Consider the following 14,616-nt stretch of genomic DNA (forward strand, 5'->3'; position numbering starts at 1 on the left):
TAAATGTTTGGCCCCGATAAAATAAACAAGCCTATACTCACCTTCCGTGCCAGCGCCTTTCCAGTCGTGTCAACACTAGTTGTTCCAGGGCTCTTGAGCAGTTGTTATAACATGTGACCCCGGCGCCCAATCAGCGCTGGTGTCACTGTCCCCGCCTTCGGACAAATCGAACAAGAAAAGGAAGCCAGGACTGCAGCTGCTCTCTCTCTTCATCTCCATGTTCAGTTCGACTGGAGGTAGAGACAGTGACGCCAGCGCCAATTGGGCACCAAGGTCTCATGTCACAAGAACAGCACGGGAGCTCCAGGGAGAGTGAGTGTCGACACCAATGGAATGGGAGGTGAGTATAGGCTTTTTTATTTTATCAGGGCCAAGAGTGGGGTATGACAAGAAGTTGTCCAAGCAGTGGACAACTTCTTTTAGTAATTCTTGTGTTTTTCTCAATGCTTCTGATATCGAGGAGGATATAATCTGGCATGAAGGGGTATGAAATGGCTTAGGCCATTTATACCCCGGAGTATAAATTGTCCTAGGCAATAATATAATCAAGGGATATAATCCAGCCTAGGCGGCTTTAACCCCAGGAATATGGACTCGAGGTATACTATGACCTGTTACATCGGCGTTTGCAAATCATGTTATCACTTCTACAGTGGTGTAGGAGAGGGCCGGCTAGTCTGGGGAAACTAATGCCCCAAAAGCCTAATTAGCATAACAAAAACAGACCTTAGAATTAATTTTTTTAAACATAGATTTAAGTGATTACGGTTATAAAGACATGGTTACGGTAGGCAGGGAACTTAGTAATACATAACGTATGTGAATTGTTGTGAATTCCGCTCTTGGGCTCCCTCCGGTGGTTGTAAGTGGCACTTTTGTGAGTTCTGCTCTTGGGCTCCCTCTTGTGGTTTCAAGTGGTATGGCTGCTCCTTGGAGTTAGCTGTCATCAGCTGCCTCCACTTATCGGCTCTTCTGCTGGGGTATTTAAGCCTGGCTCTTTCTTCAGCCAGTGCCACTTGTAAATGGTTCCTGGTTGGATTCACATCTCTTTGGATTTCCCTGTTATCCTGACCAGTTCTGCAAAGCTAAGTTTTTGCTTGCGCTTTTCTGTTCACAGATTGTGGACTTATCCATTCAGTGCTTTCTATGTTTGTCCAGCGTTATCAGTATGAATTAATTCTGTCTTGCTGGAAGCTCTGGGAAGCAGATTTACCCTCCACACCTTTAGTCAGGTGTGGAGATTTTTTTTGTAAACTCTGCATGGATTTTTGTAGTGTTTTATACTTACCGCACAGTATTCCGCACAGTATTCCATCCTGTCCTATCTATCAACCTAGACTGGCCTCCTGTGCTCATCCTGGTTTCATTCTGTGTATGTCTTTTCCCTCTCCACTCACAGTCATTATTTGTGGGGGGCTAATCTATTCTTTGGGGATTTTCTCTGAGGCAAGATAGTTTTCCTGCTTCTGTCTTTAGGGGTAGTTAGCTCTTAGGCTGTGACGAGATGCCTAGGGAGAGTTAGGAGCATTCCACGGCTACTTCTAGTGTTGTGTTGAGCTTAGGGACTGTGGTCAGTACAGTTACCACTTCCTTCAGAGCTCGTTCCATGTTGCTCCTAGACCTCCGCATCATAACAGTGAATGCTGCTAGGTGGACCTGACAGGTTCGTTTTAAATAAGTGAGAAATATTAGACATTCAGTGTAAATTGTATGTGAATGAAAAAAAAAATTCTGGCTAAAATTATTTGTGAGGAAATGTTCCAAAAAGGTGTTAAATCAGTTCTCATAAATATGATTGCAATATTTAATATTATCTAACTTTTTAACTTTTTTTTTTATATATCTATCTTTTTTTATATATCTATCTTTTCCCCTTGTTACATGTTTTTTTGATCAGTGGAGGAACGGTATCTGAGACCACCACTGATTGAACAAAAAGCTGTTTTGATGTTTGCTGCTCGACAGGTGGAAGCTCCGAGCTCCTGCATGAGCATGTACACATAGTGGTGTTCGACTTCAATAGAAAGTCTGAGTCTGTACACTGCTGTGTGTAAGCGCTCATATAGGAGGTCATTGCTTCTACAATGGCAGCGTCACTCAGTGAGGGTCTCAGCACCCAGATTCCCACCAGTAAACTGTAAAACCAGACACAATCTGTAAACAGAAGTGGCGCTGTTTCCAAATGCTAGCAGCTATGTTTATGTAATCCCATACGACCGCTTTAAACTTCTGCTAACTGCCAGGCTCGGGGAGATATGTCTGATGAGCGGATCAAAGAGGCCATACTGGGCCATCGACCCCTTTAACCCCTTAAGCCACAAAGGTGGTTTAATGACCGGGCCAATTTTTACAATTTTGACCACTGTCCCTTTATGAGGTTATAACTCTGGAACGCTTCAACGGATCCTGATGATTCTGACATTTTTTTCTTGTGACATATTGTACTTCATGATAGTGGTAAAATTTCTTTGATATTACCTGTGTTTATTTGTGAAAAAAATGGAAATTTGGCAAGAAGTTTGAAAATTTTGCAATTTTCCAACTTTGAATTTATATGCCCTTAAATCACAGAGATATGTCACACAAAATACTTAATAAGTAACATTTCCCACATGTCTGCTTTACATCAGCACAATTTTGGAACCAACATTCTTTTTTGTTAGGGAGTTAAAACGGTTAAAAGTTGACCAGCAATTTCTCATTTTTACAACACCATTTTTTTTTAGGGACCACAACGCATTTATATGATAGAAAATAACCAAGTGTGACACCATTCTAAAAACTGCACCCCTCAAGGTGCTCAAAACCACATTCAAGAAGTTTATTAACCCTTCAGGCGTTTCACAGGAATTTTTGGAATGTTTAAATAAAAATGAACATTTAACTTTTCTTCACACAAAATTTATTTCAGCTCCAATTTGTTTTATTTTACCAAGGGTAACAGGAGAAAATGGACCCCAAACGTTGTTGTACAATTTGTCCTGAGTACGCCGATACCCCATATGTGGGGGTAAACCACTGTTTGGGCGCATGGCAGAGCTCGAAAGGGAAGGAGCGCCGTTTGACTTTTCAATGCAAAATTTACTGGAATTGGGATGGGACACCATGTTGCGTTTGGAGAGCAACTGATGTGCCTAAACATTGAAACCCCCCACAAGTGACACCATTTTGGAAAGTAGACCCCCCTAAGGAACTTATCTAGATGTGTGGTGAGCACTTTGACCCACCAAGTGCTTCACAGAAGTTTATAATGCAGAGCCGTAAAAATAAAAAATCATATTTTTTCACAAAAATGATCTTTTCTCCCCCAATTTTTTATTTTCCCAAGGGTAAGAGAAGAAATTACACCCCAACAGTTGTTGTGAAATTTCTCCTGAGTACGCTGATACCCCATATGTGGGGGTAAACCACTATTTGGGCGCATGTCAGATGTCAGAAGGGAAGGAGCGACGTTTCCCAGTGTCTCTTTGTTTGTCTGTATATCTGCTTGACTCCCTGGTTATGATCTTTTGGCTTGGCTCTTTCACTCTGCTTCAGTCTGTCGCTATTGTACCGTATTTTGCCCGTCCTGGTTTACTGATCCCTTGCTATGTTCTGACTATCCATTCTGTCTAAATCCTTTTGTACTGTTGTGCTCTGACTTGGTTTTCCTGACCTCGCTCTCGCCACTAGGTGGCGTCTGTTCAGTTGCTCTGTGTGTGCAGTCTGGCTTCCCTACCAGGCTCCCCCTGGTGGAGGTTGCGCTGTAATGCACTGCAGCTGCATGACAATCTAGATGTGTTGTGAGAGCTTTAAACCCCCAAGTGTCTCACTACAGTTTATAATGCAGAGCCGTGAAAATAAAAATTATTTTTTTTCCCGCAAAAATTATTTTTTAGCCCCCAGTTTTGCATTTTCCCAAGGGTAACAGGAGAAACTGGACCCCAAGAGTTGTTGTGCAATTTGTCCTGAGTATGCTGATACCCCATATGTGGGGGTAAACCACTGTTTGGGCACATGGCAGAACTCAGAAGGGAAGGAGCGACGTTTGACTTTTCAATGCAAGATTGACTGGAATAGAGATGGGATGCCATGTTGCGTTTGGAGAGCCACTGATGTGCCTAAACATTAAAAACCCCCAAGAGTGACACAATTTTGGAAAGTAGATCCCCTAAGGAACATATCTAGATGTGTTGTGAGAGCTTTAAACCCCCATGTGTCTCACTACAGTTTATAACGCAGAGCTGTGAAAATAAAAATTATTTTTTTTCCCACAAAAATTATTTTTTTTGCCACAAAAATTATTTTTTACCTCCAGTTTTGTATTTTCCCAAGTGTAACTGGAGAAATTGGACCCCCAAAGTTGTTGTCCAATTTGTCCTGAGTATGCTGATATCCCATATGACCACCGTTTGGGCGCATGGCAGAGCTCGGAAGGGAAGGAGCGCCATTTGGAATGCAGACTTAGATGGAATGATCTGCAGTCGTCACATTGCGTTTGCAGAGCCACTAATGTACCTAAACAGTAGAAACCCCCCAAAAGTGACCCCATATTGGAAACTAGACCTCTCAAGGAACTTATCTAGATGTATTGTGAGAACTTTGAACCCCCAAGTGTTTTACTACAGTTTATAATGCAGAGACGTAACAAGAAAAAATCAATTTTTCCCACAAAAATGTTTTTTTAGCCCCCCAAATTTTTATTTTCCCAAGGGTAACCAGAGAAATTGGACCCCAAAAGTTGTTTCCCAATCTGTCCTGATACCCCATATGTTGAGGTAAACCCCTGTTTGGGCGCACGGGAGAGCTCGGAAGGGAAGGAGCACTGTTTTACTTTTTCAACGCAGAATTGGCTGGAATTGAGATCGGACGCAATGTCGCGTTTCGAGAGCCCCTGATCTGCCTAAACAGTGGAAACCCCCAATTTTAACTGAAACCCTAACCCTAGCCCCAACCCTAACCCTAGCCCGAACCCTAACCATAGCCCTAAATCTAGCCCTAACCCAAGCCTTAACCCTTCCCCTAACCCTAGTCCTAATCCTAACCCTAGCCCTAACCCTAGCCCTAATCCTAACCCTAGCCCTAATCCTAACCCTAGCCCTAACCCTAGCCCTAACCCTAACCCTAGCCCTAATGGGAAAATGGAAATAAATACATTGTTTTAATTTTATTATTTTTCCCTAAATAACGGGGTAATGAAGGGGGTTTGATTTACTATTTATAGTGGGGCTTTTTAGCGGATTTTTATGATTGACAGCCGTCACAGATTAAAAGACACTTTTTATTGCAAAAATAGATTTTGCGTCTCCACATTTTGAGAGCTATAATTTTTCCATATTTTGGTCCACAGAGTCATGTGAGGTCTTGTTTTTTGTGGGACGAGTTGACGCTTTTATTGGTAACATTTTCGGGCACGTGACATTTTTTGATCGCTTTTTATTCTGATTTTTGTGAAGCACAATGACCAAAACCAGCTATTCATGTATTTCTTTTTTTTGGGGGGGGGGGGGGGGGCGTTTATACCGTTCCACGTTTGGTAAAATTGATAAAGCAGTTTTATTCTTCGGGTCAGTACGATTACAGCGATACCTCATTTATATCTTTTTTTATGTTTTGGCGCTTTTATATGATAAAAACTATTTTATAGAAAAAATAATTATTTTTGCATCGCTTTATTCTGAGGACTATAACATTTTTATTTTTTCGCTGATGATGCTGTATGGCGGCTCGTTTTTTGCAGGACAAGATGACGTTTTCAGCGGTACCATGGGTATTTATATCCATCTTTTTGATTGCGTGTTATTCTACTTTTTGTTCGGTGGTATGATAATAAAGCGTTGTTTTTTGCCTCGTTTTTTTTTTTTTACCGCGTTCACTGAAGGGGTTAACTAGCTGGACAGTTTTATAAGTGGGGTTGTTACAGACGCGGCGATACTAAATATGTGTACTTTTATTTTTTTTTATTATTTAGATAAAGAAATGTATTTATGGGAACAATATTTTTTTTTCTTTATTTAGGAATTATTATTTTTTTACACATGTGAATATTTTTTTATTTACTTTATAACATTGCCCCAGGGAGGGCATCATGTTATAGGGTCAGATCGCTGATCTGACACTTTGCAGAGCACTGTGTCAGATCAGCAATCTGACATGCGGGGCTGCAGGCAGTCAGCTGACACCTGGCCACGATCGGCCGCGCTTACGGGGGGAGCGCGGCCGATCGCATATGATGTACTATCCCGTCACTGGGAATTAAGTCCCAGGTCACCTCGACGGATAGTACGTCATATGGGATTAAGGAGTAAAGGCTGGTTTCACATTTGCATTTTTTGCCGCTGCGTTTTAGCGCAAAAAAACTGATAGGCCACACCCCAACCCTAACCCTAGGGATCCAAACCCTAACCCTAACCCTAGGGATCCTCACCCTAACCCTAACCCTAAGGGTTAGGATCCTAACCCTAACCCTAACCCTAAGGGTTAGGATCCTAACCCTAACCCTAACCCTAGGGGTTAGGGTTAGGATCCCTAGGGTTAGGGTTAGGATCCCTAGGCTTAGGGTTAGGGTCCCTAGGGTTAGGGTTAGGATCCCTAGGGTTAGGGTCCCTAGGGTTAGGGTTAGGATCCCTAGGGTTAGGGTTAGGGTTGGGGTAAGGATCCCTAGGGTTACTAGGGATCCTAACCCTAGGGTTAGGGTTAGGATCCCTAGGGTTAGGGTTAGGATCCCTAGGGTTAGGGTTAGGATCCCTAGGGTTATGGTTAGGATCCCTAGGGTTACAAACAATCAGCAGATTTGGTTTCCAGTACCATCTCTATGCTGACGACACCCAATTATACACTTCTTCCCCCGACATCACCCCTACCCTAATTCAAAATACCAAGGATTGTCTGTCTGCTGTCTCTAACATCATGTCCTTCCTCTATCTGAAACTAAATCTCTCCAAAACTGAACTACTTGTGTTTCTCCCTTCTACTAACCTCACTCTACCCAACATCGAAATTACCCTGGAGGGTTCAACCATAACTCCCAAGCAGCATGCCCGCTGTCTTGGGGTGATATTCGACACCGAACTTTCCTTTACTCCCTATATCCGATCACTCACTCGCTCCTGTCACCTGCCTCTTAAAAACATCGCCAGAATCCGACCTTTTCTCACTTTTGAAACTGCTAAAGACTCTTACTGTCGCTCTCATTCATTCCCGTCTGGACGACTGTAACTCTCTTCTGATCGGTCTCCCTCTTTCTAAACTTTCTCCTCTCCAATCCATCTTAAATGTGGCAGCCAGGGTCATATTTCTGTAGAGCCGCTTCACTGATGCCGCTATCTTGTGCCACTCATTACACTGGCTACCCATTCGCTACAGGGTCCAGTATTAACTCATCTCTCTCACCCACAAAGCTCTCCACAGTTCTGCACCGCCTTATATCTCCTCTCTCATCTGCGTCTATCGCCCTACACGTGCCCTCCGTTCTACAAATGACCTAAGACTAACTACCCCCGTAATCCGAACCTCGCACCTCCGTCTTCAAGACTTCTCTCGTGCTGCGCCAGCTCTCTGGAATGCACATCCCCAATCAGACTGATACCTAGCCCCGACCTATTCAAGCGGGCTTTAAAAACCCATCTCTTCAAACAAGCCTACCAAATCAACTACTCAATAAACTAACTTTGTCCTGTTCCCTCCTTTCAAATATTATCTGCATGTGAATCTGCACCCTACTATTCATCTGTCTCCACACCCTCCATGCACATGATAACTGCACTTGATACTTGACTTTTGCACTTAAACACACGGGCTGATGACCGGATCATACAGCTTTATATGAAAATCCCTATTTATTATAATTGCCAGACCTGAAATAACAAGCACTTTTCACCTATTGTGTCCCCCCATTTCCTTGTAGATTGTAAGCTTGCGAGCAGGGACCTCACCCCTAATGTAACTGTTTAAATTGTCTTAACTTGTATTTAATTTATTGTCTGTACATGTCCCCGCTTAATTGTAAAGTGCTGCGGAATTTGTTGGCGCTATATAAATAAAAATTATTATTATTATAACCCTAACCCTAACCCTAGGGTTCCTAACCCTAACCCTAACCCTAACCCTAGGGATCCTAACCCTAACCCTAGCTATTTCTGTTTATAGTGGGTTTTCTAGTTGATTTTGATGATTGGCAGCTGTCACACACTTCTCATCATGCATTTCAAAAAGGCAAATGCAGGAAAAAAATGCATGTAAACGCGTTAAAACGCCGCATTTTTTTTTACCACATGCAAAAACGTTTGCGTCTAAAAAACGCAGCGTTTGCACGCGTTTACATGCGTTTTTTGCACCACCTGTGTTTGCGTTAAAAATGCTGCGTTTTTTAACGCAAATGTGAAACTAGCCTAAGGGAGGCCGACATGACAAGGTGACGTGGGAATACAGGAGCAAATAAGGTTTAAAAGAAATTAAGGGGTGAATGGCACTTTGGGTTTGGTTGGAGTGATGAGGTCAAAGGGGGGAGGGGGCAGAGGCGGGCAGAGGCGGGCTTAAGGGGACAGTATAAAAATGGGAAGCCATATTAGTGGGGCATCCATTTTTGGTACCCACCGGTTAAGTTACAAAGCTCCAACCCACCCTCCCTCTTTAGTATTTAGGTTTAATGTTGTATTTGGTTAACCATTGAATGTATATTTATTAATATGTCATGGCAGTGTGGGGGGAAGGTCCTCGAAGTTGGTGGAAATGGAAAATAGATTTAGATCCACGACAGTCACCTTGGAGGATGTCTCCCTGCCCTAATGGGGGACAGGAAACACAAAGAGGTTAAATAAACCTCCCCTTCCTGCTGTCTCCAGTGTTTTTTTCTGGACACACAAGCATATATAGTTACCACAAAAAAGCAGGAATCATCCAATAGGAATATCAGATAGGGAGGGAAATTAGTGCTGTCGTGGAAGGTTCCTAGAAACCGAATTACCGGTAAGACTAATTCTATTTTCTCCAGTCACCTTCCACGACAGTCACCTTGGTAATATCAACACTGATTTCTTTAGGGAGGGACCACAGCTTGCAGGACATGTCTGCCGAATATTAGATCCCTGTTTAATCTCAGTCTATAATGTCTGGTGAAGGTATGTATAGAAGACCATGTAGCCACTCTGCATATCTGCTCCGATGAAGCGTTCCCTTGCGCTGCCCAGGATGTAGAGACCGACCAGGTGGAGTGAGCCTTTAGTGAAGCAGGAGGAGGAAGATCTTTTATCGAGTACGCTAGACAAATGGCCTGTTTGATCCAGTTTGCAATTGTGCCTTTAGCTGCCTTTTTACCTTTATTTTGGCCTGAAAACTGAATAAAAAGATTCTGGTCAACTCTCCAATCCCTTGTTCCAGGTAATGGAGCACCACTCTGCGGACATCCAGAGTGTGGAAGTTTTCTTCCTTCGCATTAGAAGGATTTGGGCAAAATGAGGGCAGCACAATATCTTGACCCCTGTGAAAGTCTGAGACAACCTTGGGCATAAAGGAGGGATCTAAACGTAAAACTATACATTCAGAGTTTATAGTTAGGTAGGGTTCCTGTATTGACAGGGCCTGCAATTCTCCTAAGCGTCTAGCTGTGGTAAGTGCAACCAGAAAAAGCGTCTTAAGAGTCAGGGTTTAAAGAGATATTGAGGACAAGGGCTCGAAGGGAGCCTGGGTTAGACTGTTGAGTACTAAATTTAAATCCCAGGGAGGGACCCAGTTAGGGAGCCTAGGACATATTTTACTTGCATAGGTAATAAATCGTTTAATCCAGCGGTGGCCCGCCAGGTCTTGGTCAAAAAAAGACCTAAGAGCAGAAATCTGGACCTTCAGAGTGCTCGGGGAAAGACCTAGCTCCAACCCTTTCTGGAGGAAGTCCAGGATCTGAGCAATGTTGGGGTGGAAGGGATCAGGGACATTGGGAAGGCACCAGGAAGAGAACTTTTTCCATACTTTGCCATAGATGGCATTCGTCATTGGTTTCCTGCTCTTTTGGAGCATTTTGATTACCTTGTCCGAGAGACCTCTGGCTTTTAGGATGCTGGCTTCAGTAACCAAGCCGATAGGTTCAGTCTGTTCAATTCTGAGTAATGTAGGGGACCCTGGTGAAGGAGGTTGGAGGTCTGGGGTAAAAGTAATGGTCCTTCTAATGCCATGTCCATCAGTGTGCTGTACCAGCTGCGCCCTGCCCACATTGGAGCAATTAGGATCGTTGTGACCTGGTCCAATCGAATCTTCTGCAGTGTTTTCGCCAATATAGGGATAGGTGGGAAGGCATAGGCCAGGTTGAAATTCCATGGATGGGCGAAATCATCTACCCCCCCAAGCCCCATAAGCCGGACTGAGAGAGAAAAAGGTTTTTGCTTTTGCATTCTGAGCATTTGCAAACAAATCGACGTCTGGGCTCCCCCATCTCGCAGTCAGGGATAGGACGACGGCTTGGTTCAGGCACCATTCTCCCAGATTGACATCCCTCCTGCTCAGGAAGTCCGCCTGGGCATTGTCTGAACCCTTGAGATGTGTTGCCGAGATAGACAACAGGTGTTTCTCTGCCCAGAAAAATATTCTTTCCGCAATTAATTTTAGGCTGGCATACTTTGTGCCCCTTTGATGTCAAAGGTAGGCTACTGTCGTTATGTTGTCGGAGTAGACTCAAACATGATGATTTTGAATTAGAGGTGAGGCAGCTATCAGTACTTCCTCCACTGCCTTTAGCTCCCTCAAATTCGAAGATCTGGATCTTATGTTCAGGGGCCATGATCCCTGAAAATATGTTTCCTCCACCACAGCTCCCCAACCCCTTCGGCTGGCATCTGTACAAAGAATCTTTAGGGGGAGATGATCCCAGCTCACCCCCTTCCACAGGTTTTGGCAATCTAGCCACCAGGAGAGAGCCGACTTCACATGTCCGGGAAGTGGAATTCTCCTGGACAGTACATTGTGGTATCTTCGAGAGTATAGAAGGATGTGGGATTGGAGGGTTCGAGTGTGCGCTTGAGCCCAGGATACTGCCTGAATACATGAGGTCAGCGATCCCAGAATGAACATGGATTCCCTCAATGTTGGTGATCTCAGCTGTTTGAATTTTGAGATTCTCTGGCGAAGGTCGTGTTGACGATCTTTGGGAAGGAAGGATGTCCTTTTTTCCGAGTCTAGGAGGATCCCCAGAAATTTCTTCCTTGGGGAAGGGTGGAGGTCTGATTTTTGAAGATTTGGGATCCAGCCTAGGGATTCGGGGATCTCCAGGGTTTTTGACACATCCTGGTTCAACCGAGATGTCGATGGAGCAACTATGAGGAAGTCGTCCAAATAAGGAACGACACATATTCCTTGGAGACAGATAAATACAATCGCTTCCCTCATGATTTTTGAAAACACTCTCGGTGCTAAGGAGACACCGAATGGTAGAGTGTTGAATTGGAAATGGGTGATCCCTTTGTTGTGGGCTACTGCGAACCTGAGAAACTTCCTGTTATCCGAATGGATCGGAACATGGTAGTAAGCGTCCCTCAGGTCTATTGTAGCCATCACCCAATTTTTTCCAATTAGAGGGATTGCTGTCTTGATCGACTCCATCTTGAACCTCCGGTATTTGATGAACTGGTTTAGGGGTTTTAAGTTTATGATGACCCTGCATTTCCCGGAGGGTTTCTTTATGAGAAACAGGTGAGAGTAATGGCCTCTGACTATCTCCTGATGAGGTACCCGAGAAATTACTTTTTCTTGCAAGAGGTCTTGTATTTGTAGGAGGAAGGAGTTTTAGATGTCTGGAGACTGTAACGGGGTAATCCTCAGACACTGGGGAGGAAGACTCTCGAACTCCAACTTCAGCCTGAATTGTATGGTGTGAAGGATCCACTGGTTTGTAGATATGGAATGCCATTGGGCTAGGAAGTCCGAGAGTTGGCCCCCCTCCGGAGAGTCACTGTTTGTTCGAGGTCTGCTGTTGTTGAGGGACAAGGATGTTCCTGCCTTTAACTCCTTTCGGGTAGCTCCATCGTCCAGTTTTACTCTTTCCCCTGAATTCCTTCTGGGGCTGTTCACAAGGGGGACGAATAAAACGCTTCCTAGTAAACTTTTGGCTGGGAAGCGATGGCTTCTTATCCGAAGCTTTCTCAAGGATATCATCCAAGACTGGACCAAATACGTGGTGTCCCTGGAAGGGGATGCAACAGAGTTTAGTCTTAGAGGTAATGCCCCCCCCTCACACGATTTTAACCAAAGGGCTCTTCTAGCGGAATTAGAGAGGACTAAGGATTTTGCTGCCACCCAAACTGATTCTCCTGAGGCATCGACTAAGAAACCCGTGGCCTTTTGGAGAAGAGGAAGGGAGTGAAGGATCTCCTCTCTAGAGATTCCCTGAGAGAGGTGTTCCTCCAATTTACGAAGCCAGAGAAAGAGGGATCTGGCGACGCAAGTAAAAGCTACAGTATGTTCGCTTTGATCAGGTTAGTAGAGGTCTCCCAGGATTTTTTCAGGTGACTTTCAATTTTCTGATCCATTGGATCTTTTAATTGGGAGGAATCCTCAAAGGGGAGGGACGTCTTCTTGGTTATTTTAGAGACCTGGACATCCACCGTGGGGATTTCCCAAATAGAACTATCACCCTCAAGGGGAAAGCAATTTTTTAACTCCGAGGGTATGCTAAGTCCCTTTTCTGGGGAAGACCATACCTGAAATATAAGGTTCTGGACATTCTCATGAACTGGAAACCCTTTTTTACCCTGGGGTTTCAGTCCCCCAAACATCTCATACTGAATTGAATGTTTCACTTCTACTTCCTCCACCCCATGGTGTTTCTTACTATGGAAACTAGTTCTTCCATATCTTCGGAAAAGAAATAGTATTTTTTATTATCAGGCGTAGGGGTGGATGTGGAGCCCTCAGTTTCCCAAATGTCCTCTGACCCTGAGGTATGAATTTCGCCTGAGTCAGAGTCAGATTCAGCTGGTGCCAATTTCCTCTTTTTAGGGGGAGGGTGATATGGCACTGTGGGCTGGGAAAGTGTTGTGAATTCTGTGGCTGAATTCACTCCTGTGGTCACAAGTGGTACTGCAGCTTCTGAGCTTCCTCCCTCAGGTGTTCTGGTGAGCTCGTTAACTGCTTCATTACTTAACTCCGCCTGATGCTGCTATCCTTGCTCCTTGTCAATGTTTCAGTGTTGGATCTGAGCTTCTCCTGATTGTTCCTGTGACCTGCTGCTCTGTATAGCTAAGTGCTTTTTGCTTTTTTGTTGCTTTTTTTCTGTCCAGCTTGTCTTTTGTTTTGCTGGAAGCTCTGAGACGCAAAGGGTGTACCGCCGTGCCGTTAGTTCGGCACGGTGGGTTTTTTTTGCCCCCTTTGCGTGGTTTTGCTTTAGGGTTTTTTGTAGACTGCAAAGTTCGCTTTACTGTCCTCGCTCTGTCCTAGAAGATCGGGCCCCACTTTGCTGAATCTATTTCATCCCTACGTTTTGTCTTTTCATCTTACTCACAGTCATTATATGTGGGGGGCTGCCTTTTCCTTTGGGGAATTTCTCTGGGGCAAGTCAGGCCTATTTTTCTATCTTCAGGCTAGCTAGTTTCTTAGGCTGTGCCGAGTTGCCTAGGTAGTTGTTAGGCGCAATCCACAGCCGCTTTTAGTTGTGTTTAGGATAGGATCAGGTGTGCAGTCTACAGAGTTTCCACGTCTCAGAGCTCGTTCTTGTATTTTTGGGTATTTGTCAGATCACTGTGTGCGCTCTGATCGCTAAGCACACTGTGTTTCTGGATTGCCTTCATAACACCTGTCATTAGCAAACATAACAGGAAAGGGTTGCCATGGAGGTTTGCACCTCCTGCTTGATGAGAGTTTTTATACTATCCAGGAGAGAGGGCTGTTTGGCACGTAGTATATCATCCATGCAGGGTTGGCATAAGGTCTTCTTATAAGCTGAAGGGAGCCTGGAACCACAAACACCACACTTTCTGCTGGGTTTGCTCTTTGGGGCAGAGACCTTTTCTCCCTAAAAGAGAGAGACGGTATACTAAGTGACCTATAGGTATTAAGCCGGACAGTAAGGGATCAGCCCCGTTACTCACGGTAGGAGGGTGAACGCTGGGATCTAAAGATGCAGCAGTAAGTTTGTCGCCGTCCATGGTCAGACCTGTCACCAGTCACACAAGACAGAGACTCTGCGTCTTACCTGGAGGCTTCCGCCAGGATATAGTGATCGATGTCCAGCGTCAGCTGTGTGCTCCTCCTCTTATGGTCTGCAGGGAGGATCCATAGGAACGACCCAGTAGCTGAAGGTGCAGAGCCCTGGCCGCAAACCACGCGCGCGATCAGAATGGCGCCGAGATACGAACCCGGAAGTGAACGCCGGCCCCACTTCCGGTGCGCGCCATCGTCACTTCTGATGTGCGCGGCTGCAGGAGGAGAACGGCGGGAAGCTCAGGGAGGACCCCGGCTGCACATCACCGCCCCACTTTACCTCCCGAAGAGGCACGGGAGGGGCAGGAAAGGGGTCCCGAGTCACACACACATGGAGACGGGAGCAGTCATCTGGAGGAGGAGAGGGGCACCCTTCGACCTCAGACCGCCCGGCTTCTACGGTAACACTTCTAGGGCTACGCTCTCCGGCCGTGGCAGCACCTGGACGAACCTCTT

Source organism: Ranitomeya imitator, chromosome 3 (assembly GCF_032444005.1).
Source record: "Ranitomeya imitator isolate aRanImi1 chromosome 3, aRanImi1.pri, whole genome shotgun sequence".
In the NCBI taxonomy this organism is placed as follows: Eukaryota; Metazoa; Chordata; class Amphibia; order Anura; family Dendrobatidae; genus Ranitomeya; species Ranitomeya imitator.